We start from the raw sequence: 27562 nt of genomic DNA on the forward strand, positions 1-27562 counted from the left end.
CAACCAATACCTGAGTTGAACGCCACCTGCCAGGTGAGCGGTTACAATCGCACCAATAGCAACACTTCCCGCCAACATTACCTACCTGTCCTGGCGACAGGTGCGCACAGGTGCGCCAACCGCCTACACTCGCACCACGCCCCTTTTTATCGAGCTGCGCAGGTGAGCTGCGCGCTGATTGGTTGGATCCAAGGTAAAGACAGGTATACCTGCCAATACAGGTGCAGTGTTCCACATTTGAATTTGAATTCAGTCGTTCAGTGGCGGTCGTGGTCGGTGGTCGTTTTTGTCGCGTCAGGTGTGGTGTGGTCGCGGTGAAAATTCTGCGCATGTGTTGTTGGGATTGATGTTTTCTTGAGGTGTGCTAAATTTAGAATGGAGGTGGGCGCGCCGCGTCCTTCCGGGCGTTGGAGATCGACGCCTGAAATGTGAAATAGCAATGTTGTACCTGTAGGTATATATAATGTTATATTTACTATATCCTATAATAATAATAATAGAAAATATTCCATTTACAAAAATTTCAACATACTTCGATATTTATTTTGTGAGTTCATACATAGTCCTATATGGAAATTAGTTGTACAGTGCGAGGAATCGAACCCGCGACCTTCGGAAGCTGCAATAAAAATCTATCTTTAGACCATTATACCTACTAAAGTTTTTATAATTTACACGATCTTTCATGAGAATGCAGTAATGTCTTTTTAATCTAAAAACAACGTCATACTTAATATTATTGTGTGGTACAAAAGTGATTCTTATTGTGACCGAATTTAAAGTACATAATCAAATATCCTATCCAGCTATTTTTTTTATGTATAACTATTTAAAAACTAAATTACCTACGTATGCCTATATTTACAAATCATTCTGTATATTAATTGTACCTGTAGGTAGGTGAGATGCTTAGCAGAATAGAATAGAATAGAAAATCATTTATTCAAATAAACTTACATTGAAGCACTTTTGAATAGTCATTACATTTTTTAATCTACCGCTCGTTCGGAAAGCTGTCTCATCACAAGAAGAACGAGCAAGAAACTTGCGTGTTGCTCTTTTAAATAATTTTATTATTACTTTACATTTTTAAGTTTAAGTGTGTGAATACAAACCACCAATTAGCACTAATTCTATTAAATACTCAAATAGAAAAAATATTGAATATATAACCAACTGGTTAAACAATTAATAAGAGGAAATCAGTCATAGTGATTAGAGCAGACCAGTCCCTACAAGCAGCACCCGTTCACGAGTATGACGGAAAGTCGGCGATTCGAAGATTTGAGTCGAAAGATTCGAACTTACTACCTTTAGAGTTTATAGGCCGGGGTAGCTGTAAGGGTAGGTGTTATTAGTAATGGGAGACCCTCATTACTAGCAATATACCATACCAGGTCGACCACCACGCGGTTTCACCTGGTAATTATTCTAGTGAATTTTTCACGATTGGCTAACTTTTTTTATAGCACGATAGTGACAAACTAATATATGTTTGTCAGATTTATTGATGTTATGTATATAATAATAATATCTCTGGACACAGCGCCATCTAGTTCCAAACTAAACAAACCTCGTGTTATAGGTAGGTACTAGATAACTGTTATATATAGATACTTAGATACATTTTTTTTGTAAATACATACATATATACACAGAAAACACCCAGACAGAAACAATCATACTCATGAATACAATTTGTACTGTACGAGGAATTGAACCCGAGACCATCGGAAGCAAGGCGGCGTACCAAACCAAACTACCGAGGCCGTCATTATTAAATTTGTTCGAATAATGAATATTTCTATTCTATTCTTGCGATTTTTTTTAATAGACAGAGTGATTCAAGAAGAAGGTTTATATGTATAGCGAAAGCGTCATGGCGTGACGCTCTCGCTCTAACAATATTAGGTGCGATCTGTGTATATAAAAACTAGCTACTCGCCCTGGCTTCGCTCGGGTGTACATCTACTATACATATAAACCTTCCTCTTGAATCACTCTATCTGTTTAAAAAAATCGCATCAAAATCCATTGCGTAGTTTTAAAGATTTAAGCATACATAGGGACGGACAGCGACAGCGACTTTGTTTTATACTATGCAATGATTACGTGTCACGTTGTTTGTCCGCGGTGGACTCCTAAACTACTGAACCGATTGCAAATTTGATTTGCACATTATGTGCAATTTGATCCAACTTTAAAGAGGATAGCTTACATCTCAATTTATAATCGCAATATTATTTTATTCAAGAACCTTAGCCAGAGCAACGCGTGGTCTGATCTGCTAGTAAATATATAATATATAAAATATAGGTAGGTACGTTTGAATGTTACAAAGAAGCCATCGTACCGCTACTGTTCAGCTACCTAATTACTGAAGCACTAAAACGTACTACCTAAGTCCTAGGTAATGAGCCGGCGCGCTCTCAAAGGACGAGAGGTGGTCCTCCCCTCCACGCCCGCAGTAGGGGGAGGGAGGCATCTGAGGTAAAAGCCACTCTAATTATGAAAGAAGATTGGGTTGTGATATAAAGCTTCTGCAGTGACGAAGACGTTTTAAAAGGGAAATTTCCATTGCGGGGAAATTTCCAGACTTCATATATGTTAGATTAGCGGCTACTAGTATTATCATTCACGTGGGATTTACCTTTTTTTTTATTAAAGTACATAAATTTCCTAAAATAAAAGTAGCCTAAGTTACTCCTTATAAGATTAGCTATCTGCTAGTGAAAGTAGCGTCAAAATCGGTCCAACCGTTTCAGAGATAAACAAGGATAAAAGACAGATAAAAATTATGTAAATATTTTTTTTATGTACATGTAAAAGAAGATTGCATTGTGATATAGAGCTTCTGTTACGACGAAGACTGTTTTAAAAAGCTTGCGGCGAAATTTTAAGGTTTCATTTATGTGAGACTAGCTGTTGCGCGCGTGTTCGTCCACGTGGTTTTTACTTTTTTATTAAAATAATTCAATTTTACAATTAGTAATAGTAATAATAATAATCTCAGGACAATTCACACAGCACCATCTAGACCCAAGTTAAGCTAGCTAAAGCTTATGTTATACTACATAACTGATACATATACATAGATATTTTTTTTGTAAATAAATACATATTATACATAGAAAACACCCAGACCGATACAAACAATCATACTCATGAATATAAAAGTTTGTGCCGTGCGAGGAATCGAACCCGCGACCATCGGTCGTAAAGCGGTGTGCTAGACCGCTAGACCACCGAGGTCGTCAAAGTACAAACATTTGTATTCATGTGTATGATTATTTGTATCAATCTGATACTTTCTGTGTATTATGTACCTATGTATTTATTTTCATTATTCATTATATATATATTTCAGTTGTCTAGTAACCATAACACAAGCGTATTTAGACATTATACTAGCTAACTCGCGCAACTTTGTCTGCATCACACTTACTTGACATTCATCATTACATTTCGCCCAATTTCCACAATATCAATTTTAATTATAGCCTATATATTATTCAGATGTATAAGCTATATTACTGTAAAGATTCATCAAAATCAGTTCAGTAATTTTTGCGTGAAAGAGTAACAAAGATCTATTATTCACAGGCATTCTCGTTTATAATATTAACTAGCTGTCCCGGAAAACGAACCCCTAACATTTAGGGGGATGAAAAATAGATGTTCGCCGATTCTCAGACCTACTCAATACGCTCACAAAATTTCATGAGAATCGGTCAAGCCGTTTCGGAGGAGTATGGGAACGAAAACTGTGACACGAGAATTTTATATACATATAAGATAAGTTTATGACGATCACAATTCCAGCAATAGTAATTTTTATATCAACATTGTTACCTCAAAGGTTGGAAACAAAATAGAAATTCAATATCAAGGAACTCTACACAGTTCCCAAATATTCCGCCCCATCAAACTCCCCGCGGTTGTAAAATACTAAGTATCTTCGAAGGAAACTTTATCAAGAAAGTATCAATCCTAGCGCAAAATTGTAATATAAGTGTTGAACAGAGTTGTGGCACTAAAGCAACTTAATAAAGAACAGACTCACCTAACTTGAAGGAACTCTTTCTTGCATTCGACGTAATTTACTGTCAGGATGGTACATAAAACCACTAGGTAATGGTGCAAGCGAGGTTCATAAGAGCGGCGGGAATATTGCAGCGGTTTGTAATAGCTACCTTGCAATTGTGAAGCCACCTTTCAAGCTATTTGGCTATTGGTACTGTTCTTATTGGATGAGCTCTGTAAACTGTACAATTTTGTTTTATTTCTTTATTTTACATTCAAATGGAATAGTAAGCGATATTTTGTTTTCGTTTAATTTTGTAACTGAAACTACTGAACCGATTGAAATTATATTTTGCATATATACAGTCTAGACCCTGAGGATGGATATAGGGTACTTTTTAACAGGTAGAAAAGGTTGTAAAGGTTCGAAAGGGGAGATGAAAAGTTGTGTGGTCTCGCAATATTTAGAGCTAGAAGCTCGAAACAATTTTTTAAACTGTTGATTAAATATAAATAATTATGATATTCAGTGTTTGCAATACAATATACCTTCAAGAGGGAAGAAATAAAATATGGCATCAAAGTTTGTATGGAATATTGTAATTTTTGAAGCTAGAACAATTAAACTTTTTTCTTGAGCTTTCTTAGGTAAATTATTAAATATGTTTTCTAATATTACGGTCACTTTTCCACCCAGACGAAGTCGCGGGTACAACTAGTGTATAATAGAGTAATACTATTTAAAAGTTTTTATATATATTAACAATAAAATCTCAGGACAATTCATACAAAGTCATATAGTCTCAAACTAAGCTCGTGTTATGGGTAGGTACTAGACAACTGATATGAATATATATATATTTTTAATACATATATTATACGTAGAAAACAACCAGACTGATACAAACAATAACTCATGAATACAAATCTGTGAGCGAGGAACTGAAACTGCGACCTTCGGAAATAAGGTGGTGTGGTACACCACCAGACCACCGTGGTCATCAAAATCAAAATGATTTCATTCAAATTTATAATTCTTAAGCATAACATTAAGTTTGTGTATGTCTGCTTCGCTTCTCACTAAGTCCAGTGGCTGTCCTCGCCAACTCAGTAACTGAGTTTGCAGCAGTGAATAAAGTTCAATTCGCCTGGTAGCATGTTCTAAACACGATGCTGATTTCAATATCTAATACCAACTATTTCCTCTACATTCAACTAGATCTGTGTGCCAGATGCAGAGATGAAAAACTTGTACCCATAAGTTGAATTAATAATAATAATAATCTCAGGACAATTCACACAGCGCCATCTAGACCCAAGTTAAGCTAGCTAGAGCTTGTGTTATGGGTACTAGATAACTGATACATATACATAGATTTTTTTTTTATAAATACATACATATTATACATAGAAAACACCCAGACCGATACAAACAATTATATTCATGAATACAAATGTTTGTGCTGTGCGAGGAATCGAACCCGCGACCATCGGTCGTAAAGCGGTGTACTAGACCGCTACACCATCGAGGTCAGTTGAATTGTAAGGAAGCACGTAACAATGTTATATAAGACTAGCTGTACTCGCGACTACGTCCGCGTGGAATTTAACAAAAAAGTTAATTAGAGAATTTTTCAAAAATAAAAGTAGCGTAAGTTACTTCTTATTACATCAGCTACCTGACAATAAAAGTTATGTCAAAATCGGTCCAGCCATTTCAGAGATTAGCCGGAACAAACACACAGACAGATAAAAATTGTAAAAAATGTTATTTTAGTGTAGGTATGTACCGTATTTATATTCATATGTAGTAAAAAAAGGTTATTTCAATATTACCAACAGACACTTCAATTTTATTTATATGTATAGATTTGAATTTTAAAATCATATTTAATATTACTACTAGCTGTACCCACGACTTCGTCCGCGTGGAATTATACTTTATTTTTCTAAAATAAAAGTAGTCGGAACAAACAGACCGACAGGTCTGTCTGTCGGTCTGTTTGTTCAAAAATAGTAAAAAATGATATTTTAGTGTACCTATTTATATTCATATGCATGCAGTAAAAAATGGTTATTTCAATATTACAAACAGACACTCCAATTTTATTTATATGTATAGATGTATAGTATAAAAAAAATAACTAGGTACCTTATGTTATAAATTCTTTCCATCACTAAGGTGTAGCAGAAACTCTAATATAAAACTCGATGTCGTGTACACCAGAGCAACAGCAGCAGACCATCAGCAAGCACCAGAACAACAACCAGAGAAAAATGCCTCTTAAGCTACTAAAGTACCTGTGATTTGGTTGGCGTACAACAGGAGTGATAGTAATAAAAGATTTTATATTTATATTTAGATGTATGTACTGTCTGTCTGTCTGTTTGTTCTGGCTAATCTCTGAAATGGCTGGACCGATTTTGTCGGGACTTTTTTGACAGGTAGCTGATGCAATATGGAGTAACTTAGGATACTTTTATTTTAGAAAAATAATGTTAAATTCCACGCGGACGAAGTCGCGGGTATCAATAAGTTCGCTATAGTAAGGGTAAAGCTAAGGTAAATAGACGACTTTGTATAAAGTCTACCAAAGTGAACTAAACTCTTTTATAAGAATGGAAATTAAAAAAAAAATCACAATGTTAACAAAGTTTAATCTACACGTAATCTTTCATAGACACATGATGGTGGTACGTAGTAGGTGAACGTTGATTGTTTGCTTGTTTGGTCAACCTCTCGAAACCGGTTTGTTGTGTAGTGGACGACGTGTCCTGTTACCGTACAAGTTATAAGTTAACAGCGATTCAACACGGCTTCACTTAAAAAAAAAGTGCAGGCTGCCCTATGAATTTTGTTTCAATAAAATCTTCTATTATATATAACAAAACTATAAAATACTTTAAAATTTAAAATTGTTAGAGAGGTTGAAGAGTAATCGTCTATCATGTATGGACATGTAATGCGTAGGAACGAGGATAATATTTTAAGAAAGATGTTACAAATGAATGTGGATGGTTATAAGGGCAGAGGAAGGCCGAAAAAGAGATGGATGGACTGTGTGAAAGATGATATGGTAAGAAAGGAAGTAAATAACGCGATGACTGCGAACAGAGATGAATGGAAGCGAAAAACATATTACGCCGACCACAAATAAATGGGATAAGGAAGAAGCAGATGATGATGATATAAAATACTTTAAAATTGAGCCCAGTTTCGAGAGAAAACCTCAGTAGGTAGTTCATTCCGTATTTAAGAGAATAAAGATTCTTTAACTGTGCTGATTTTTAAAAATAAATAAAAAAAATACTCCTCCTCACTCAGAAAACTGTGCCGTGATGTGTCTGCACTCCAAGAGCGGGGTAATGCAGGGTAATACTAGTGTCACCAGAATTTATGTTTATTTTATGTTTTCAGTGTGTAGTTTATGTTTGATGTTTATTTATATATGGTAGTAGGTCGTAAATGTTTGCTTTGTGTTGTCCGCCTGGATTTATGTATGTATGTGTATTATTATTATTATTTTATTATGTTTATTGTATATGAAGGTGTCCGCTGAAAACCAGCGTCGTGGCACCCCGTCACGATATATGCTGAGCGGAGACCTAGTTGGTACTCTAATTATTAATATTAAATGTAAATTAAATTTTTAAAAATATTTTCAGTGTACCAAATAAACAATTTTCTTTCTTTCTTTTTTCTTATTTAAAATCTCAAATCTGAATTTAAATGACTGTATATAATTGTTAACATGTACAACATTTTTTTTTTAAAATACGAGCTGAGTTTCTGGTAAGTTCTTCTCATCTTAAAATCATTCCGAACTGACGGTAGATTTGATATATCATAAGAGTCTATAATAGACCTACATGAATAAAGATATTTTGAATTTGAATTTGAATATAAGTTTCAATAAAATCTATTATATCGAAAAAAACTGTAAAATACTTTAAAATTGAACCCATTCGCGAAAATTTCGATAGGTACTTCATTTCACACTGTGTACTTGGGAGGAGGCTCCTCTGAAACCTCACTCTCCGAGACCACTTAGGTTCTAGCGTGTGGGGATGAATTCACTATCGATATCGAGCGGACCTACGGTTTTGTTTGCTTTTCTGAAGACAAAATAATGCTATTTATTCCCTATCGATGAAAAGGTAAAAGCACGCTAATAAAAGAACCACTATGCGAGTATTATATCAGTTAAATTTACTTTTGGATAAGGTCCAAGAGGCGTTCCACCCCGGCTTCGCACGGGTGTAAACCTTCCTCTTGAATCACTCTATCTATTAAAAAAAAACGCTTCAAAATCCGTTGCGTATTTTTCAAGATTTAAGCATACATAGGTACGGATAGACAGCGACAGCGACTTTATTTTATAGCTTTTTATACTATGTAGTGATGTTATTCTCATCTATAATCAGTTTCATCAAAATCCATTCAGTAGTTATGGAGTGAAAGAGTAACAAACATCCAACCATTACAGACTTTAACGCGTTTATAATATTAGTAAGATGTTTTGCACAGATGTATGATGTCACCTTCCAGCAATGGTGTTTCCGAACCGATACGATATTGAAACCTTCAAGAAAAGAGCTTATTCCTTTTTAAAAGGCCGACAACGTACTTGCAATTCCCCTAGTGTAGGGGGTGCTCATGGGCGGCGGTAATCACTTATCATCAGGTGAGCCGCATGCTCGTTTGTCCCCTGTGGTATAAAAAAAAAAATGTATGAAATATTGTTTTAGGCACTCGCTTGTGAATTGCACCGCGCTGCAACATATGAACAAACAAACATGGCGCCGTAATGACAAGGGAGGTGTACGGTTACTTCGACACCTGACGTCACGTGCGTCATGTTTGCTACCAACACACATATAAACTATGTTTACATATAACATATACAGTAATCCTAGCATACACAGCAGCTGAAACTCATATATAGTTATTTTTAATATTTTATGTCATTTTCTATTAAAAATAATAATAATTTGGCCTCGGTGGTTTAGCGGTTTAGCACCTTACTTCCGACGGTCGCGGGTTCGATTCCTCGCACGGTACAAACAATTGTATTCATGGGTATGATTGTTTGTATCGGTCTGGGTGTTTTTTATTATGTATATGAAATAAAATATATATTTATGTATTTATCACTTGTCGAGTACTCATAACACAAGCTCTATCTAGCTTAACTTAGGTCTAGATGGCGCTGTGATTGTGATATTATTATATATTATATTATAAGCAATATTTTTGTCTCCAGAAAAGCAGACAAAGTCGCACGTAAAAGATAGTAATGAATAGATATAGAAAGAGAAGCTGCCGGTTCTAACGATCAACTGCTCTTGCAGGGTCACGTGAGCTCGCCCCGTGTTTGCGGGTCACCCGGTGTTTGCGGAGCTAAAATGTTTACCCCCACGAGGGTACTCAGTTTATAGTGACCTATAAAAATGGCAACACCTATGTAATGATTTTCAATTTTACGATATTTGCGGATTGTGAATTTTATATCGCCGCTTCAGTATAAACGATGTACTTGCTTAACTAGAAATTTATTAACAAAAATTTGAAAAAATTAAGAGCAGTCAAAAATCATAGAGTTTATAAATATAAAAATTATGTATAGATGATGGAATTTTTAAATTAAAAAATTATAGTAACTCGAAATCTAAATTGGAATAATTGGAAAGTATAGTTTTTTTTTATTAAGTATTTTACGGCGCTGGAAATTTCCTTTCAGCCAAGGAAAGTATAGTCTTACAAAAAAAATCAATATAAATAATGGAATTTTAAATAAACATCCTCGTTTTTTAGTTTCTATTAAAAAAATAGATTTTACTTTTAAGTGTTAACGGCCTCGGTTGTCTAGTGGTTTGGTACACCGCCTTACTTCCAATGGTCGCGGGTTCGGTTCCTGGCATGGCAAATATTTGTATTCATGAGTAATGATTGTTTGCATCATATATAATATGTATGTATTTACGAAAAAAATATATCTCTGTATTTGTATCAGTTGTTTAATACCCATAAAACAAGCCTTAGCTAGCTTAACTAGATGGCGATGTATGAATTGTCCTGAGATGATTATTATTATTATTAATTTCTTTTTCACAGCTTAAGTTGGTGACTAGTACCGAGGACATGCCATGTCTCTCGTTACTTTATTTTGCTGGATGGTTATTTTTGTATATATATTATATATCTCCCTTTGATGGGGTGTTAAACTTGTCATTCAGTTATTACTCTTATTTCTTAAACTTCAAAAAAATCTCATCTCCCCTCTTAAGGAGAGGAGATGGCAACTTACCCCCGGCAGAAGCACAGTCGGCCGGGGTTCAGGGCCCCAGGGAGAGAAACCGGCGTACAATGCGGGCAGAATCTAACAGCACCGCTTTCTGCATCTTTCCCGGGAGTGAGACGCAATCCCAATCGTATTATGGACTAATGTACCTACTGTTACTTTATACGTATAGTGATAAGTATCCGAAAAATATATATCTGTGGAATATTATCTATGATATATATCTATGGAATGTTGTTGTCTATGGTAAAAATTTCAATAAATGTACGGTTCCGTTTTGCATCTTCCTTCTTGGAGAAAAAACCGTTCGAGTCTATGTGTTTTAATTAATAATACTTAAAATACCATTAAAAGGCGTCTTGCTCAGGCGTATTCCCATACCTACCTTTACAACAGAGATAATGTACAACAAACAATGTACCTAAATTTAAATTATACCCAAGCTATTTTCCTTATTACATATTATCTTATATATAAAATTCTCGTGTCACAGTTTTCGTTCCCATACTCCTCCGAAACGGCTTGATCGATTCTCATGAAATTTTGTGAGCGTATTGAGTAGGTCTGAGAATCGGCCAACATCTATTTTTCATCCCCCTAAATGTTAGTCCACCCCTAATTTTTTTTTATTTTTAGGCAAAATTTTAGTTTCTTTTTTTTATGATACAACATACAAAAATACATACAATCCTAAATTTTCACCCTTCTATCATCAACCACTATTTTTTTATAGCGTTATTAATTTATATGGCAAAACAACGTTTGCCGGGACAGCTAGTATCTATATATAAATGTGCAGCACCGTGTGTATATTTGAACCATTTGGAGTGTGTCAAATTTGGTTCATATATTGAGACTTGCGAGATAAGTATGTGTCTTCAAACGGTTATTTAGATATTAATGTCCAAAAATCGTCATTTTTATCACTGATCAACTATATATCAAAATTATAACCCACTTCCAGATGAAAAGTTCAAATTTGGTATGCAGATAGGTAAAGGTGAATATAAAAAAAAATCTGAAACTGGTAAATTGTTATCATTTTACTACAACTTTTCACTTTAATTGATTCTATTTCAACTTATACTGGACGAATACTAAAATTTATAACGTCGATAACCAATTGACATTGATCCCTGGCGAAAAATCTCATCTTGTACTGGACGGAAAGTAATATTGTATGAAAACGTCGATCATTACCAATTTACGTTGACCCCTTCACATCAGTGTCGATAACTAGCAAACTTCAAATATTGCATTGAGCGGTAAACACTAGTTGCTATAATTTAGATTCTGTCTAAAATATAATCGTACTTATAACTAGGAGTACAGTCGAATTTCGTATTTATTATGTTATTAACTGAGATTTGGATATAGTGTAAAATCATTATTTTTATAAATAATTATTAAATAATAGACATTTCGGTCGTGTGGGAGCGGTGCGATAAAACGTTGACGCGAACCTGTCCGAGCGAATGGCAGCCGCCCTCATATGTCTCAATGTTTTGTTTCTCGATATCTAACCTATAAGGTTGCGATTTATGCTACGAAATTTATAGCTTTCTTAAATTATACTTATATATTTGTGGTTATATTATTATTACATTATTTTAGTAAATACGTATGGTATAGACAATAGTTTAAACCAAAAATTAATAACAATTTTAGTATAGTTATAAGTAGGAATGTATAGTTAACTCGAGAATGAGAACTCATTGGTAACAAATTGTTTTCTTGAGAATTCAATAGATAACAGTCAATTTGTTACATAATCGTCTTTACGAACTATAACGTGTCAATACGAAGTTTCAGATATTAAATAATGTATATGTTGATAGAGAACAATTCCGTATTTGCTTAACATACGCTATTACTATCCACAAATCACAAGGCCTTAGTTTTGGCAGTCCTCTTCTCAACATAGCCTCCTCTATATTTAATAAAGGGCAGGTTTACGTTGGACTCTTCAGAGTTAAAACCTTAGATGGAGTACGTCTTAACAATTTAGATCCAAGTCACGAGAGCTCTATTGTAGAGTACAACCATCTGTGGACGTTATACCGCCCCGATTTGCCCAAAAATTCCTGATACTGAATTGGCATTGCACTTGAACATTTAAAAGTTACAAGAAAATATAGAAAATAACACAAAAAAAAGACAATTATACCCCGTAAATACACGAAATACAGTAATTTATCAAAAATAATTTGGTATTAATTTAGTTATAAATAAGTACCTCGTATAATTTATGTACAAAAAGTAATGATATCCCATCAAAAACATAAATGTGAAATGATAGCCGAGTTTAATATTATGATATATACCTTCTTTCGTTTCATGACAAAAGAGATGAGATCTAAATACAAGTTCAATGGTCTGTCCTGAAATGTATTTATAACAATATAAAATATCATTTCTTCTTATAACTTAGGATAATATACTGTAGCCTAAGGTCTAACTTGGCCAGTTCTCATATACCAATTATTACTTGTCGGTTCCTATTTTAATATTAATAGTAACTAGCAATCGAAAGTAATAATTGGTATATGAGAACTGGCCAAGTTAGACCTTGGACAGCATATTATCGTAAGTTATAAGAAGAAATGATATTTTATATTGTTATAAATACATTTCAGGACAGACCATTGAACTTGGCACCCATTTAGATCTCATCTCTTTTGTCATAAAAACGATCATGCTATATATTATATTAAACTATCATTTCACATTTATGTTTTTGATGGGATGTATATTTACACGAACCATTTGGAGCCACTTTTGGTAGTTCAAAAATTCCTATCAAATTTGGTTCATATATTGAGACTTACGAGATAAATATGTGTTCCAAATTTCATAAACATATCTCAAACGGTTATTTAGATATTAATGTCCAAAAATCGTCATTTTTATCACTGATCAACTATAGATCAAAATTATAACCCACTTCCAGATGACCTAGAAAGTTCAAATTTGGTATGCAGATAGGTAATTAGGTGAATATAAAGGAAAAAATCTGAAACTGGTAAATTGTTATCATTTTACTACAATTTTTCACTTTAATTTATTCTATTTCAACTTATACTGGACGAATACTAAAATTCTATGAAAACGTCGATAGCCACCAATTGACATTGATCCCTGGCGAAAAATCTCATCTTGTACTGGACCGAAAGTAATATTGTATGAAAATCGATCATTACCAATTTACGTTGCACATCAGTGTCGATAACTAGCAAACTTCAAATATTGCATTGAGCGGTAAACACTAGTTGCTATAATTTAGAATCTAAAATAATCACTTATAACTAGGAGTATAGTCGAATTTCGTATTTATTATGTTATTAACTGAGATATAATTATTGTTTCGGTCATCGATAGTGTAAAATCATTATTTTTATAAATAATTATTAAATAATAGGCATTTCAGTGTATAGGGCGCCGCGGTGGCGATCCTCGAACGGTGCGATAAAACTCAATGTTTTGTTTCTGGATATTCATAAGGTTGCGATTTATGCTCGAAATTTATAGATTTCTTAAATTATACTTATATATGATTATATTATTATTACATTATTTTAGTAAATAATGGTATAGACAATAGTTTAAACCAAAAATTAATAACAATTTTAGTATAGTTATAAGTAGGAATGTACAGTTAACTCGAGAATGAGAACTTATTGGTAACAAATTGTTTTCTTGAGAATTCAATAGATAACAGTCAATTTGTTACATAATCGTCTTTACGAACTATAACGTGTCAATACGAAGTTTCAGATATGAAATAATGTATATGTTGATAGAGAACAATTCCGTATTTGCTTAACATATGCTATTACTATCCACAAATCACAAGGCCTTAGTTTTGGCAGTCCTCTTCTCAACATAGCCTCCTCTATATTTAATAAAGGGCAGGTTTACGTTGGACTCTTCAGAGTTAAAACCTTAGATGGAGTACGTCTTAACAATTTAGATCCAAGTCACGAGAGCTCTATTGTAGAGTACAACCATCTGTGGACGTTATACCGCCCCGATTTGCCCAAAAATTCCTGATACTGAATTGGCATTGCACTTGAACATTTAAAAGTTACAAGAAAATATAGAAAATAACACAAAAAAAAAGACAATTATACCCCGTAAATATACGAAAATACAGTAATTTATCAAAAATAATTTGGTATTAATTTAGTTATAAATAAGTGCCTCGTATAATTTATGTACAAAAAGTAATGATATCCCATCAAAAACATAAATGTGAAATGATAGCCGAGTTTAATATTATGATATATGGCTTGATTGTTGACTTCTACGACAAAAGAGAGGAGATCTAAATGGGTGCCAAGTTCAATGGTCTGTCCTGAAATGTATTTATAACAATATAAAATATCATTTCTTCTTATAACAGGATAATATACTGTAGCCTAAGGTCTAATTACTAGTTTTCATATACGAAATATACTGTAGCCTTCGCAAGTTCTAAACATGTTACTTGTCGGTTCCTATTTTAATATTAATAGTAACTAGCAATCGAAAGTAATAAGTATATGACGGCGTTAGAATAGAGGCTACAGTATATTATCCGTTATAAGAAGAAATGATATTTTATATTGTTATAAATACATTTCGACAGACCATTGAACTTTTCATTTAGATCTCATCTCTTTTGTCATAGAAGTCAACAATCAAGCCATATATCATAATATTAAACTCGGCTATCATTTCACATTTATGTTTTTGATGGGATATATATAAATGTGGCATGTATGTGAGTGTGTACTAGATGGCGCTGTCTTAATTGTTCAGGGAAACAAAAAAAATGCAAGATATATCTAAAAATGTAACCCTTACAGTGTTTATAAAAAACGGCCACCCAAACCGGTTTCCTTGTAAAAAGCTTGTAAAAAAAAAATGTTCAAAGTTATGATTCAAGCGAAGCCGGGGCAACTAGATAAAACTGAAACTTATGAAGCTAAACAAGTAAAAACCCTCGAATACCGAAATGAAATACAAATTCTATACTAGCGAGCGTCAGACGGGTTTTTATAATAAAAAATCGTTATTACCGGCTCGGAACGCGAACATTACGGTGTTATTCACAAAAACGACGGATATATTGGCGGTCGGAATGTAATAAAGCCTAGGTAATATGCCGCCGGCGCTGAAAGACCGCTCCGCCCGCTTTTTTATGTCTAATACCATCGCTACCTTATAAATGAACTGGCCACATTCTCGCTCGATAACAATACGTTTATTATATTCTATTAATAGTACTAGCAGTTCTATTATTAGTAACTCACTTATCTGTAACGTTTTTTCTCCTCCGATCGATTCCCTGTACAATTCAAATGGGGATCGAAATTACGACGGCCTGAGCCGAGGTTCGAACCCCTAGTGGTGCCCTTAGACTAAAGTCGTATCCGTCAGGCAGGAGTTGGCCTTCAGCTGCTTTATAAGTCCTTCCGCGGGTTTGGAGTGCCATCTGCACTCGCCTCTTAACGTCCGGTGAAGCTGTAAAGGCCAACAGCATTAGATTAGTCCGAAAAAAAAAGTAATGTTTTTAGGTATATCTCGAAGGTGCCAATCAAGCAAATATCCACCATCTGATGGTAAAAGGTCTTCTTCTTTCGTTTCAACGGCAACTAAATACATATATTTTTCCCAGAACGGCGCGACTACCCTTGCGCAAACTGTCGCATTTTTTAGGTCTTCATTTATGCAGGATGCTTGTTATGCGGAGGAACGAAGACAATGTCTTATGGAAAGTGTATAATATGAATGTGGATGGATGTAAAGGGAGGGGACGCCCTAAAAAAAGATGGATGGATTGTGTGAAAGATGATATGAATAAAAGAAGAGTATGTTCAGATATGACGACCGATAGAGAGCAGAGAATGACATACTGCGCCGACCCCAAATAATGGAAAAAAGGCAAGGCAATGATGATTTGTGCAGGATGCTGGGCACAAAGGACAAGTAACATGGTAAACGGTTACCGTAGCCTATGGACGCCTGAAACAGCAGGGGTGTCACATGCGCGTTGACCCTTGACACCTTAATATACCATTCTTGAAAAACCCCATGCTGTAGTCTCTGCAGAAAACCTCGGCAGGTAGTTAATTCCACAAAGTTACTGTACGCGGGAGGAAGCTCCTCTGAAGCCAGACCGTTCGGGACCACTAAGATACCAGCATGTGGGGATGAATTCCCTATCGATGGTGAGATCGTTGAAGCTGTTACATACACGCAAGCTCAAATAGGGCGTATAGTGAATACACCTTGACTTAGAAGACCCAATGTAAGAAGCAGGAAATACTGATGCTGGAAGAAGATTATGCAAATCAGTTGGTACGTGCAGTAAGTATGTCAGCTGTACGATGGTCAAATCAAATCAAATCAAATCAAAATATCTTTATTACGGCGGATATACTGGCGGTCTGATGGTAAGCGGTAAGCTTATATAAACGAACTAGCTAGGTTCAGTAGATAACTAGGTTCGATCCTCGCACGATGCAAACATTTCTATTCATGATTATGACTGTTTGTATCGGTCTGGGTGCTATGTATATTATGTATGTAGTTACAAAAAAATCGAAGTATTTATATCAGTTGTCTAATACCCATAACAGTAGGTCTGCTTACCGTGCGACTAGCTGGCGCTGTGTTAATAGTTCTTGTCATCATCCAGCAGTATCCCAGTGATACATCATTCCATTATCGTCCAAAAAACCTGAGGTACCCACGCGACCGCCTTATACTTCAAATTTCCGGTGACTTATCTCCTGATCCTTATGCAATCCCATTACACTGGTAATCGTTTACAGCGTCTTACGGTCTGTGTACTTAATCTCTCCACTACACAGTCAGTATTAGCACTAATTGTTGCGTATAATAAAGCCATAATCGTGCTATTTTTCCAAGCGGAGTGGTCGCTAATGTGGCTCGCATTAACATAAGTAGGGTCGCTGTGTTAGCGATTGAGATATCGAAAAAAATTAAACCATTTATAGTATATTATGATGTAAGTGCAGTAATACATCAGACGGAATTTTAGCCTTGAGTCAAAGGCGAGGGCGTAATAGAGCCAAGTGTGTGTGTATGTGTTAAATACACATGAACATTCTATGACGTTTTTTCCTGCGAGGAAACAGCATGAAAAATCTGAAGTAATGAAAATCTACTGGCTCCGCGCTGCAGTATATTCGCGATTTCAAAAAAATAATGTCAAATAGTTATGGAATATTATTGTTGTTTTAAATAATTATATGTAGATAGTGTAATATTAAATTATAATTACATAAAAGAATAAAATAATTTGCAGGCTTGCGATTAGTATTCAGTACAACGTTTTACTGCTAGGCCTCTTTAGACCTGATCTTTTCTGAACTCTACAGCAGTCTGATCTAGACTGCTGTAAGTACTATATGAATCTATAATGTTTCCTTCTTTTTCATTTCTCTTTTAATTGTATTTCTAGGAGTTTTTTTACGGCATATATGTACAACATCTCCGGCGGTAGCGATCTTCGTAAGGAATTGAGGAAGTTCTATACTGATGAATAAGATCAAATAAATTAGATGAAAAATACTGAAGATATGAAATATCGAAAATAAAGTATTTGGTAAAGAAAAAATGAAAATGATAAACATCGCTAATAGTGGAACCTTATCCAACTAGTTACAAAAACTGTGATCGACCGGACATGCACTGTGACTTCTTATGACAATGATTCTTTTTGTTGCTTCGCGTGACCATTAACTTTATCTGTCACAATTATTTGAAGTCAGTCATAATATAATAATAATAATCCAGGACAATTCACATAACGCCATCTAGTTCCAAGCTAAGTCATCATCATCATCATCGCAGCCCGCAAGACCACCTATGTCCACTGCTGGACATAGGTCTCCCCCAAGGATCTCCACGACGATCGGTCCTGCGCTGCTCGCATACAATGCCTTCCAGAGATCTTGACCAGATCGTCGGTCCACCTTACTGGAGGCCTTCCCACGCTGCGTCTTCTGGTCCGTGGTCGCCACTCGAGGACTTTACTGCCCCAACGGCCATCTGTCCTACGAGCTATGTGCCTTGCCCATTGCCACTTCAGAGTTGCAATTCTTCGGGCTATGTCGATCACTCTGGTTAAGCTAAGTAGAGCCTGTGTAATGGGCACCAGACAACTTACTTACGCATATTTTTTAGATGAATCTGTTGCCAGTGATGACTTACTGCACAGAGACGTGGTCGCTAACTATGGGCCTCATAAATAAGCTCAAAGTCATTCAAAGATGCGTGATCGAATCAGAAATGAGGTGATCCGCAGAAGAACCAGAGTGATCGACATAGCCCGAAGCATTGCGAAACTGAAGTGGCAATGGGCAGGGCACATAGCTTGTAGGACAGATGGCTGTTGGAGCAGTAAAGTCCTCGAGTGGCGACCGCGGACGGAAGACATCAGGTGAGCCGCAAGTTCGTTTGTCCCCTATACTATAATAAAATTATAAAAATGAATAAAGTTCCCCTGGTGTTGCTTTCGTTTGGACGTCTTCCGGGCTGTTATGATGATGATTTTTTAGAAGTACATACATATTATACATAAAAAACACCCAGACCAATACAAACAATCATACACAAGAATAGTACTGCATCAGTAATTCTTTATGTACATAAATTACCTATAATAAAAGATTTATTACAATTTTTTTTAATAAAATTTAAGAAAGGTGTTTGTTCTCCTTATAATACCAGCAACGCACTTGCAATTCCTTTAGTATTGCGGGCAGCGGTAATTATTTACCATCAGGTGAGCCGCAAGTTCGTTTGTCCCCTATACTATAATAAAGTTATAAAAATGAATTAAGCTTCCCTGGTGTTGCTCTTGGACAGCGGTAATCATTTACCATCAGGTGAGCCGCAAGTTCGTTTGTCTTGTTTGTCGATTTTTTTTATAGTATAGGGGATTGTATAAAAAAAAATCGACTGCAAAATATTTGATATTTTCTAATAATAATTTATTTATTTCTATCCAAAAGTAAATAAACATTGTGTCAAAGAAAATAAGGCCATCAGCTGTATTAGCGTCGCCTACCAGCATTCGACTAGACCGCGAGCTACCACGTGGTTTATTCCACTTAGGTCTTAAAAAATATTAAATATTATAATAACCTTTGACGACACATCATATCGTCCCAAGGTAAGTAGAACTTGTGTTCTCTAACATAAGTAACCAACTATTGATATATAGGTATTTTTAGAAAATAAACAATACTCAGATACATTTTTATTGCAATAAATATAGGAATCATATAGACGGATGCAAACAGTCACACTTATGAATACGTATATACATGTACAAGAACTTATGGAGTGGCTGAAGGCCAACTCCTGTCTCTCTATCCGTAGATACTACATTAGTTTGAGGGCACTGCTACGGGTTTGAACCTCGGATCAGGTCGTAATTTCGATCGCCTTTTGAAATGGACGGGAGATCTAAATCATGAGACGTAAGTGGAATAAACCGCGTGAATGTCAGTTTTCGCTGTAAAATATAATATCCGTTACTTTGATCAATAAAACTAAATACAAATAGTCGCAATGTCTTTACTAATAAATCGTATAAACTAGATATAATACGCGACTTTACTTGTACACACTCATATATTATAATATGACAAGATTATTCAACATAGAAATAGAAATAATCTTTATTCAAATAAACTCATTACAAGCACTTTTGAATAGTCATATTTTGATTCTACCACTCATTCGGAATGCAGATTCATCACAAGAAACTTGTGTGTTGCTCTTTTTAATAGATGTTTTTTTTATATAAATAATTACAGTATAACAAGTAAGAGGCATGCGATAATCTACATAGAAATCGCTACGCACTCATTATTAGTGTAATCAGATAATATTGTCACCGCTATGGATTTTAAGTTTTTATTTTAAATGAGAATATAACAAAATTTTGTGCATTAGTGGCTAAAATATTATATATTAGTAAATACTTATTTTTAGTTAGTTTTATTTCAGAGTCCCTCACGGGTCTAGGTAGCGAACTTTGAATAAAGGCGAGCACAATCGACCTTGTGGCGGCGTGGTGGGCCGGGTCGATGTGCTCCCTCAAATATGGTTGAGTACAATGATGGCTGGCTCATACGTCATACTCGTGAACGGGTGCTGCTTGTGGGGACTAGTCTGTTCAGGTTGTGAACACTGATTAGTTTTTTTGTTCTTTGCGATAGCATATGCTGGTGGTCACTCTATTCTCCCAAATTTGAATTTAAATGAATCTGTATTATTGTAAATATGTACAACATTAAAAAAAAAATACGAGCTGAGTTTCTTGTCAGTTCTTCTCATCTCGAAATCATTCCGATCTGACGGTAGATTTGACATATCATAAGAGTCTGTAATAGACCTACATGAATAAAGATATTTTGAATTTGAATTTTGAATTTATAATATGTCAAATCTACCGTCTGATATCCAGATGAGAAGATCTAAGAAGAAACTCAGCTCGTATTTTTTTTCAAATAATAGTGGAACATGTTTATAATAATACACAGTTTGACTTTATTGACTTACTTTTGTCCTCTATATAGTAACAAAATAATCTTCAATAGACAGACATTTTTTTATATGTGTGTATATATATAAATATGATTTATTTGATCAGTCTGTCTGTAAACATATTTGTAGCGGAAGCACCAATTGATAGTATAGGTGACAATTTTAAACATTTTCATATTAATCTACCCACGCATATTTTTATTATGTTGTATATCTTAAAACGTACTGTTGATATGTTTATATCTATATTAAAAACACTAGTTATTCGTTTATATACAAACTAGCTACTCGCCCCGGCTTCTTCCATGTGTACATGTATTATATATATGAGACTTCCTTTTGAATCACTCTATTTAAAAAAACAGCTTAAAAAGTTTACTCTACTGCTCAGTGTATCAGTTGTCAAGTACACATTATACAAGCTCTGCTTACCCTGGGAGTAGATGGCGCTGTGTGAATTGTCCTGAGATTTTTTTTCTCAGCTTTTGCTCGTTTTCTCCACACTTACGGGCCGAAACCAAGTAAGTGCATTATTATTATTATTATTATATTCAAAAAAATATTTATTATGACACAACATAACAGACACTTATGACAAGTCTAATTATAATCAATCTATATTGTATATACGAGATAGTGTAACAATTACACTATTACTTAGAGAACATCTTAATATAATAACTTAAACATCCAGGAACAAATCTTAGCCTAATCTTACAAAACAAAGATAATAAACAAAACAAATAAAATAAACAATAAGTTAAATCGTGGCAGACTGTGCTTCATTACATCCTGTTATACGTTTTGGTAATTTCTAATATCTAATATATATAATTATATTATATTAGTAATAAACATAATAAATATAATTTTTGAATTTAATAATAATAATAATAATGCACTTGATTATAATTAAATTATTCATGAGGAAAAAAAAATCTCAGGACAATTCAGGTATACATAATTATATATATACTAGATGAAAACCCGGCTTCGCTCGGGTGAAATGTAGGTAGATATTTCTGTAGTCATCGGTTCTCATGGAATATTAAAAGTAAGCAAGGCATAGATTTGTAAAGCTTTGTTCATTGTGTTTGATAAATATAGTAAATAAAAAGTGCAAAAGTTTTTATACAAATAATTTTTATTTTTTTGTTAAATTTTAATTTAGGCTAATTGGCTTGTATCCAGATCGTAAAACAAATTAATTAAAAAAAAATTCGCAAATTTGTCTCGCAATCGGCCTATTTCAGGTTTAAAGAAAAAACACTCTTTTATCATAAAAAAGTGTCAAAAACAAAAATTTCGCGAAACGTCAACGACCGAAGAAAATGCTAGTGACATGAAAAGATGGCGACTGTGGTTTGTTTGTCAGTGTCATTAGAATTTAACGAAATACTCCATAATCCGAATTTTGCGGATATATGTTGTCGACTCGAAATCAATATTTTTTTTATGTTTTGTTATTCACATAAGGTTTCGTTCGAGTCTACCGTACCCCCTTGTCGGAATTATTAATATAGATTTTTTTTATATTATATATATGGTAGTTTTGCGGTAAATAACAGTAGGTATTCATTTTGTAATATCTCCACCGCGAAGTGAGATAATCTCAGTTCGCCGCGGGCCCGTGATTACCATCCACAAGCAAAGCCTTTTAAAAGACTTAATGTGAGCCCTAAAAGGTGGCCATGTACTGAACAGAACCATAGACCTACAAATTCATAGAGTATATTTTTTTTTATTGGGTTTTTTGGGCTATTGTCAGATGTTTTACGCTGGCTGGCACCAGTGGAGGACGATAAGATGATCATGAGGTCAGGTAAATTAGCCCATCGTGACAAATTCTCCAAGAATTTATCACGATGGTTTCCAGGGGGAAACGCGTGGAGGTCAACCTGACATGGTACATTGCTAGTAATAGGATTATTAGTCCACATTTCTAACAATCCCCTTTCCCCCTATTGTTAGATTGTCAGCTGTTTTCCCTTTTTCAAATGTTTGAAGGACATTCTTAGGAGCGATGGTTTTTATCTCCTCAGGAAATATGACTGTAGCACCTGCAGCCCTGCGACCTACATAGATCTATTGTACTCGCCCTTTTTCAAAGTTCGCTACCTAGACCCGTCAGGGACAAGAATTGAAGGATATTCTTAGGAGCGATGGTTTTTATCTCCTCGGGAAAGAGTGTAAACTTTCCAAAGGACATATTTCGTTTATGCATGAGTGGCTACAACCACATAGGATGTGTAGCGGCGTTTCCTCTTCTATTTGGCAGAATCTGCAGATTCTTGTCGTGCGGCGTGCATAGGCCTAGTTTAGCCGTATGCTTGTTTAATTTGCAGTGTCCTGTGAGGGCCCTGGCCATCGTGCATATGTTGTTTTTACTCAATAGCAGTAGTCTATTGGAGTATTTGTTCGAGTAGCCCGATATTAGGGCTTTTGAATGTGTTAATCCTGGCATTTAAGTTGTTAAGTTACTCCTTATTACATCAGCTAAATGCCAAAAGAAGTCCGGTCAAAATCGGTCAAGCCATTTCTGAGATTAGCTGGAACAAACAGACAGGTAGACAGACAAAAATTGTAAAAATTATTATTTTGATGTATGTACTGTATTTATATTCATATGCATGTAGTAAAAAACGGTTATTTCAATATTACAAACAAACACTGCAATTTTATTTACTTTAATCAAAAACTTCACCAGAAAGCTCTGAATTTTGGTGATCAACTTCATGAGACTAGAAGCCCTGAATCGAGGTTCGAACCCCTAGTAGCAACCTCAGAATAAAGTCGTATCCTTCAGGCATGAGCTGGTCCATAAGTTCTTCCGTGGTTGCTCTCTCCACTTGTCTAGAAGGCGAGGTTTAAACTAGGTTTTGAGTGCCATATACTCTCGCCTACATTTACGTTCGATGAATCTGATCAATCTGTAAAAGATAGCTACTACAAATAAAGTTAGAATAGCTCGAAAAAAAGTCACAGTTAGTATTTATGAAGTTACCAACACAGTTTTTTTACGACTTCGGTGGTCTAGTGGTTTAGCACTACTTTAGATTCATCTCACGGTACAAACCTTTATGAGTATGATTGTTTGTATCGGTCTGGGTGTTTTCTATGTATATTATTATGTATTTACAAAAAAAATATCAAAGTACCTATTTTTATCAGTTGTCTAGTACCCACAAGCTCAGCGTAAGACTAGATAACGTTGTGTTAGATATTCTAGGATGTAATAATGTATTTTTTTTTATTTTAGCTTTGACCTTATTGAACGTAATGATTAATTATTGTACGCGACTTCGCTCGCGTTAATTTATAACCTTAGGGGTGGAATTTATCAAAATCCTTTCTTACCGGATGCCTACGTCATAGTAGCTTTATGCATGCAAATTCTCAGTCCGATCGGTTTAAAATTGACAAAGTCTCATACAAACTTCCATCCCCTATTTGGTCCCCTTGGGGGTAGAATTAATCAAAATCCTTTCTTAGCGGATGCCTACGTAATAACATCTACCTGCATGCCAAATTTCAGCCCGATCCGTTCAGTGGTTTGGCCTGTGCGTTGATAGATCACTACGTCAGTCATGTTTGAGTCTCTTAAGCGGCATCAAAGTTCTTAGTTTGAGATGAAACTTCGCGTCGCTTTGTGTTATCTACCAAATATAGAACGGACTGTGTTCTGAGGAATTGTTCGACGTGATGCCCACGGCTACCTTTTACCACCACACAGTCAGTCAGTCACCTTTGAGTTATATATATTTAGGTAGTCGTAAGTCTAGAGATGTGTCAGTCTGTGGTAGCGGGCGCGGCTCATTACGCCAGTTGTGGTAATGAATGCCCGAGCACGCTGCCACGTATACGTCTGCCACACCGTGTCCTACAGGCTGCTCTAACCGGCCATATCCGGTTCAAACCAGCCAAAACCGGATATTAGCGGTATTTTCTCAATTTCACGGACATTATTACATTTTGACATATTAGAAACTATCTTCCTGTAAGATTTAAGATAATCTTGCTAAGTTTAAAAATATATTTCAATATATTTATATCTTCTTGTGTGTGTTTTTTTATTCACTCATTTGATTATTATGATGGTATATAAAAAAAAATGTTATGACTATTCAAAAGTGTTTAAATTAAGTTTACTTGAATAAATGATTTTCTATTCTGTTCTAATTTACTGTATAAGAATTTATCTATTATAATTATTACAGAGGTGTTTTTATTATTTTGGAGTTTTTATGTATTTAGAGGTTTCGGAGTAATCGCTTTCCTCCCCTGGGCTCCATGAGGATTTTCTTCAGGTAAAAAAAAGGTACAAGCATTGCTTTCTTCTATTTAAAAAAAAACGAAGTATATATTAGATGTAGGTACGTATTAAGATGTTATATGTTATTAGGGCCTAAAACATTAGGTAAAACTAATGTATTTAATCCCAAAACGCAACAGTATACCTACAGAAAACTTTTCGCTTTGTCCCGTCTACATTATCTGGATAAGGTTTTCCAACCATTACCGCTAGATAAGACTTCGGTTCCAGAGAACTTTAATAACACAAAGCTGGAACAAAAAGTGTCACCGGGCAAAGTTCTGTAAATCTTTTGATCAGCGCGTATCTGCCGTCAGACCTACATCAAAAACGCTCAAAGGCCCATCTTTATTCAATAACCCGGTTCAATTAACGGAACACCCTGTCCGGTTAATAAAGAGGCACGTTTAGGGTCTTTCATTACACCCTGTATAATGGCGCGTACAAATATTTTTAATCCGCTCGCACATACATCTTCCGCAGTTCATTTTGCTGGCCTGTGCTTTTAATTCGTGTCCACTCCGTACGCTTGTTTATTCAATTTTGCACTCAAACTGGAATGGTATACGTCTGAATTTTCATTGTATATGCGTAGATCGTGTACGTATAGAAAAATGAGGCTTTCCGCACAAGGAATAAAGCATAAATCGTCGTGAATGGCAAAGTGATATATCAAACACCCTGAATAGGTGAGCTATGATGGAGATTCTTTTTTAATGTGCGGATATTGCGACGGCGGGTATGTTCCGATGTATTTATGAACAGGTAAACATTTGGGAGTTTGGCAATATATGGACAAAGTCTCTGATGAGTTTTTTTACAATGTTGATAATCTGTGGATTATTTATGTCCGTATATTGTTGACAGATTAGTATTAAACATTCGGAAAGGCTTAGAAAATCTGAATATCTCTATGATTGCAATACAGACATATAAAAACTATCCGGATATTAAACTAAAGTGAATCGGATGCTGTGTTTTCTGATTACTAAATATGCAGTGATAAAGTTGCAAGTATTAAATTCAAATTCAATTTAAAAATCATTTATTCATGTAGGACATTTTAGCCGCTTATGAACGTCGAGTTTTTACATTATAATTTTTTTCCCTACCGTCCAGTTCGGTATATAGATCCAATTGAGAAGAACTGGCAAGAAACTCAATTGAATTACTTTTTTTTTTTTAAATCCAGTTTATTTACAATGCATTTATATATGTAGGTGTCTATGTCTAACATTAAATGAAAATCCCGAACATGAAAACTATTGCCATGCACACTCGTCATTCAAGTAATCGTTTAGTGAGTAATAGGCCTTGCTCAGTAAATATGATTTAACAGATGTTTTGAATTTATTTAAGGATAATTCCAATATATCCTTTGGTATCTTATTGTAAAATGTTAATGTAGAAATTAGTGTTAATTTTAATGAAGTAATTTTAATACTTTTGTGTGGGAGTGTGTATTGGGCGTTGGGGTGGGTGCAGCCAACGATGGTGGTAATTAAAGATGCAATATAAAAAGGTGACAGGTATATTATAAAAATACTAGCTGTCCCGGCAAACGTTGTTTTGCCATATAAATTAATAACGCTAAAAAAAAATAGGGGTTGATGATAAAGGGGTGAAAATTTAGAATTGTATGTATTTCATACAAAAGTATGTTGTATCATAAAAAAATAGAAACTAAAATTTTTTCTAAAAATAAAAAATTACTAACATTTAGGGGGATGAAAAATAGATGTTGGCCGATTCTCAGACCTACTCAATACGCTCACAAAATTTCATGAGAATCGGTCAAGCCGTTTCGGAGGAGTATGGGAACGAAAATTGTGACACGAGAATTTTATATATAAGATATGTCGTAACAAAATTATGTACGAAAGCAAGAGCAGAGGAATATAGAAGGAATGAGGAATTATAGCAAAACCATAGCTACCAAATATTATTCATAGAAAAATATAAATATTTAAAAATAAGGTACTGTAGTGCCAACCAGCGGCCCGAATGCGAGGAGTTCTGTACAACTTTCATATATTTTGTTTATGTTGTTTATAATACATCATTTTTCAATTTATTCATTAAATTAAATATTAACGATAAATGATTAATATTAACTAGCAGTTCTCGCGATTTCGTCCGTGTGGAATTTAACTTTATTTTCTAAAATAACAGATTTTTTCTAAATGAAAGTAGCCTAAGTTACTCCTTATTACGTCAGCTACCTGCCAAAAAAAGTCCCGTCAAAATCGGTCCAGCCATTTCAGAGGTTAGCCGGAACAAACAGACAGACAGACAGTCAAATTTTTTTAAGAATATTATTTTGGTGTATGTACCGTATTTATATTCATTACATGTA

At 34.8% G+C, this 27562-nt stretch overlaps 1 pseudogene; it reads right to left on the reverse strand.

The window, feature by feature from the left end:
• Positions 1-257: 257 nt before the first annotated feature.
• The window catches only part of LOC131843201 (uncharacterized), a 131187-nt pseudogene continuing 103882 nt past the window's right edge, over positions 258-27562 (reverse strand).

The sequence above is a fragment of the Achroia grisella genome, unplaced genomic scaffold (genome assembly GCF_030625045.1).
Source record: "Achroia grisella isolate CSIRO2021 unplaced genomic scaffold, CSIRO_AGI_Agris_v1 utg2870, whole genome shotgun sequence".
Classification (NCBI taxonomy): domain Eukaryota; kingdom Metazoa; phylum Arthropoda; class Insecta; order Lepidoptera; family Pyralidae; genus Achroia; species Achroia grisella.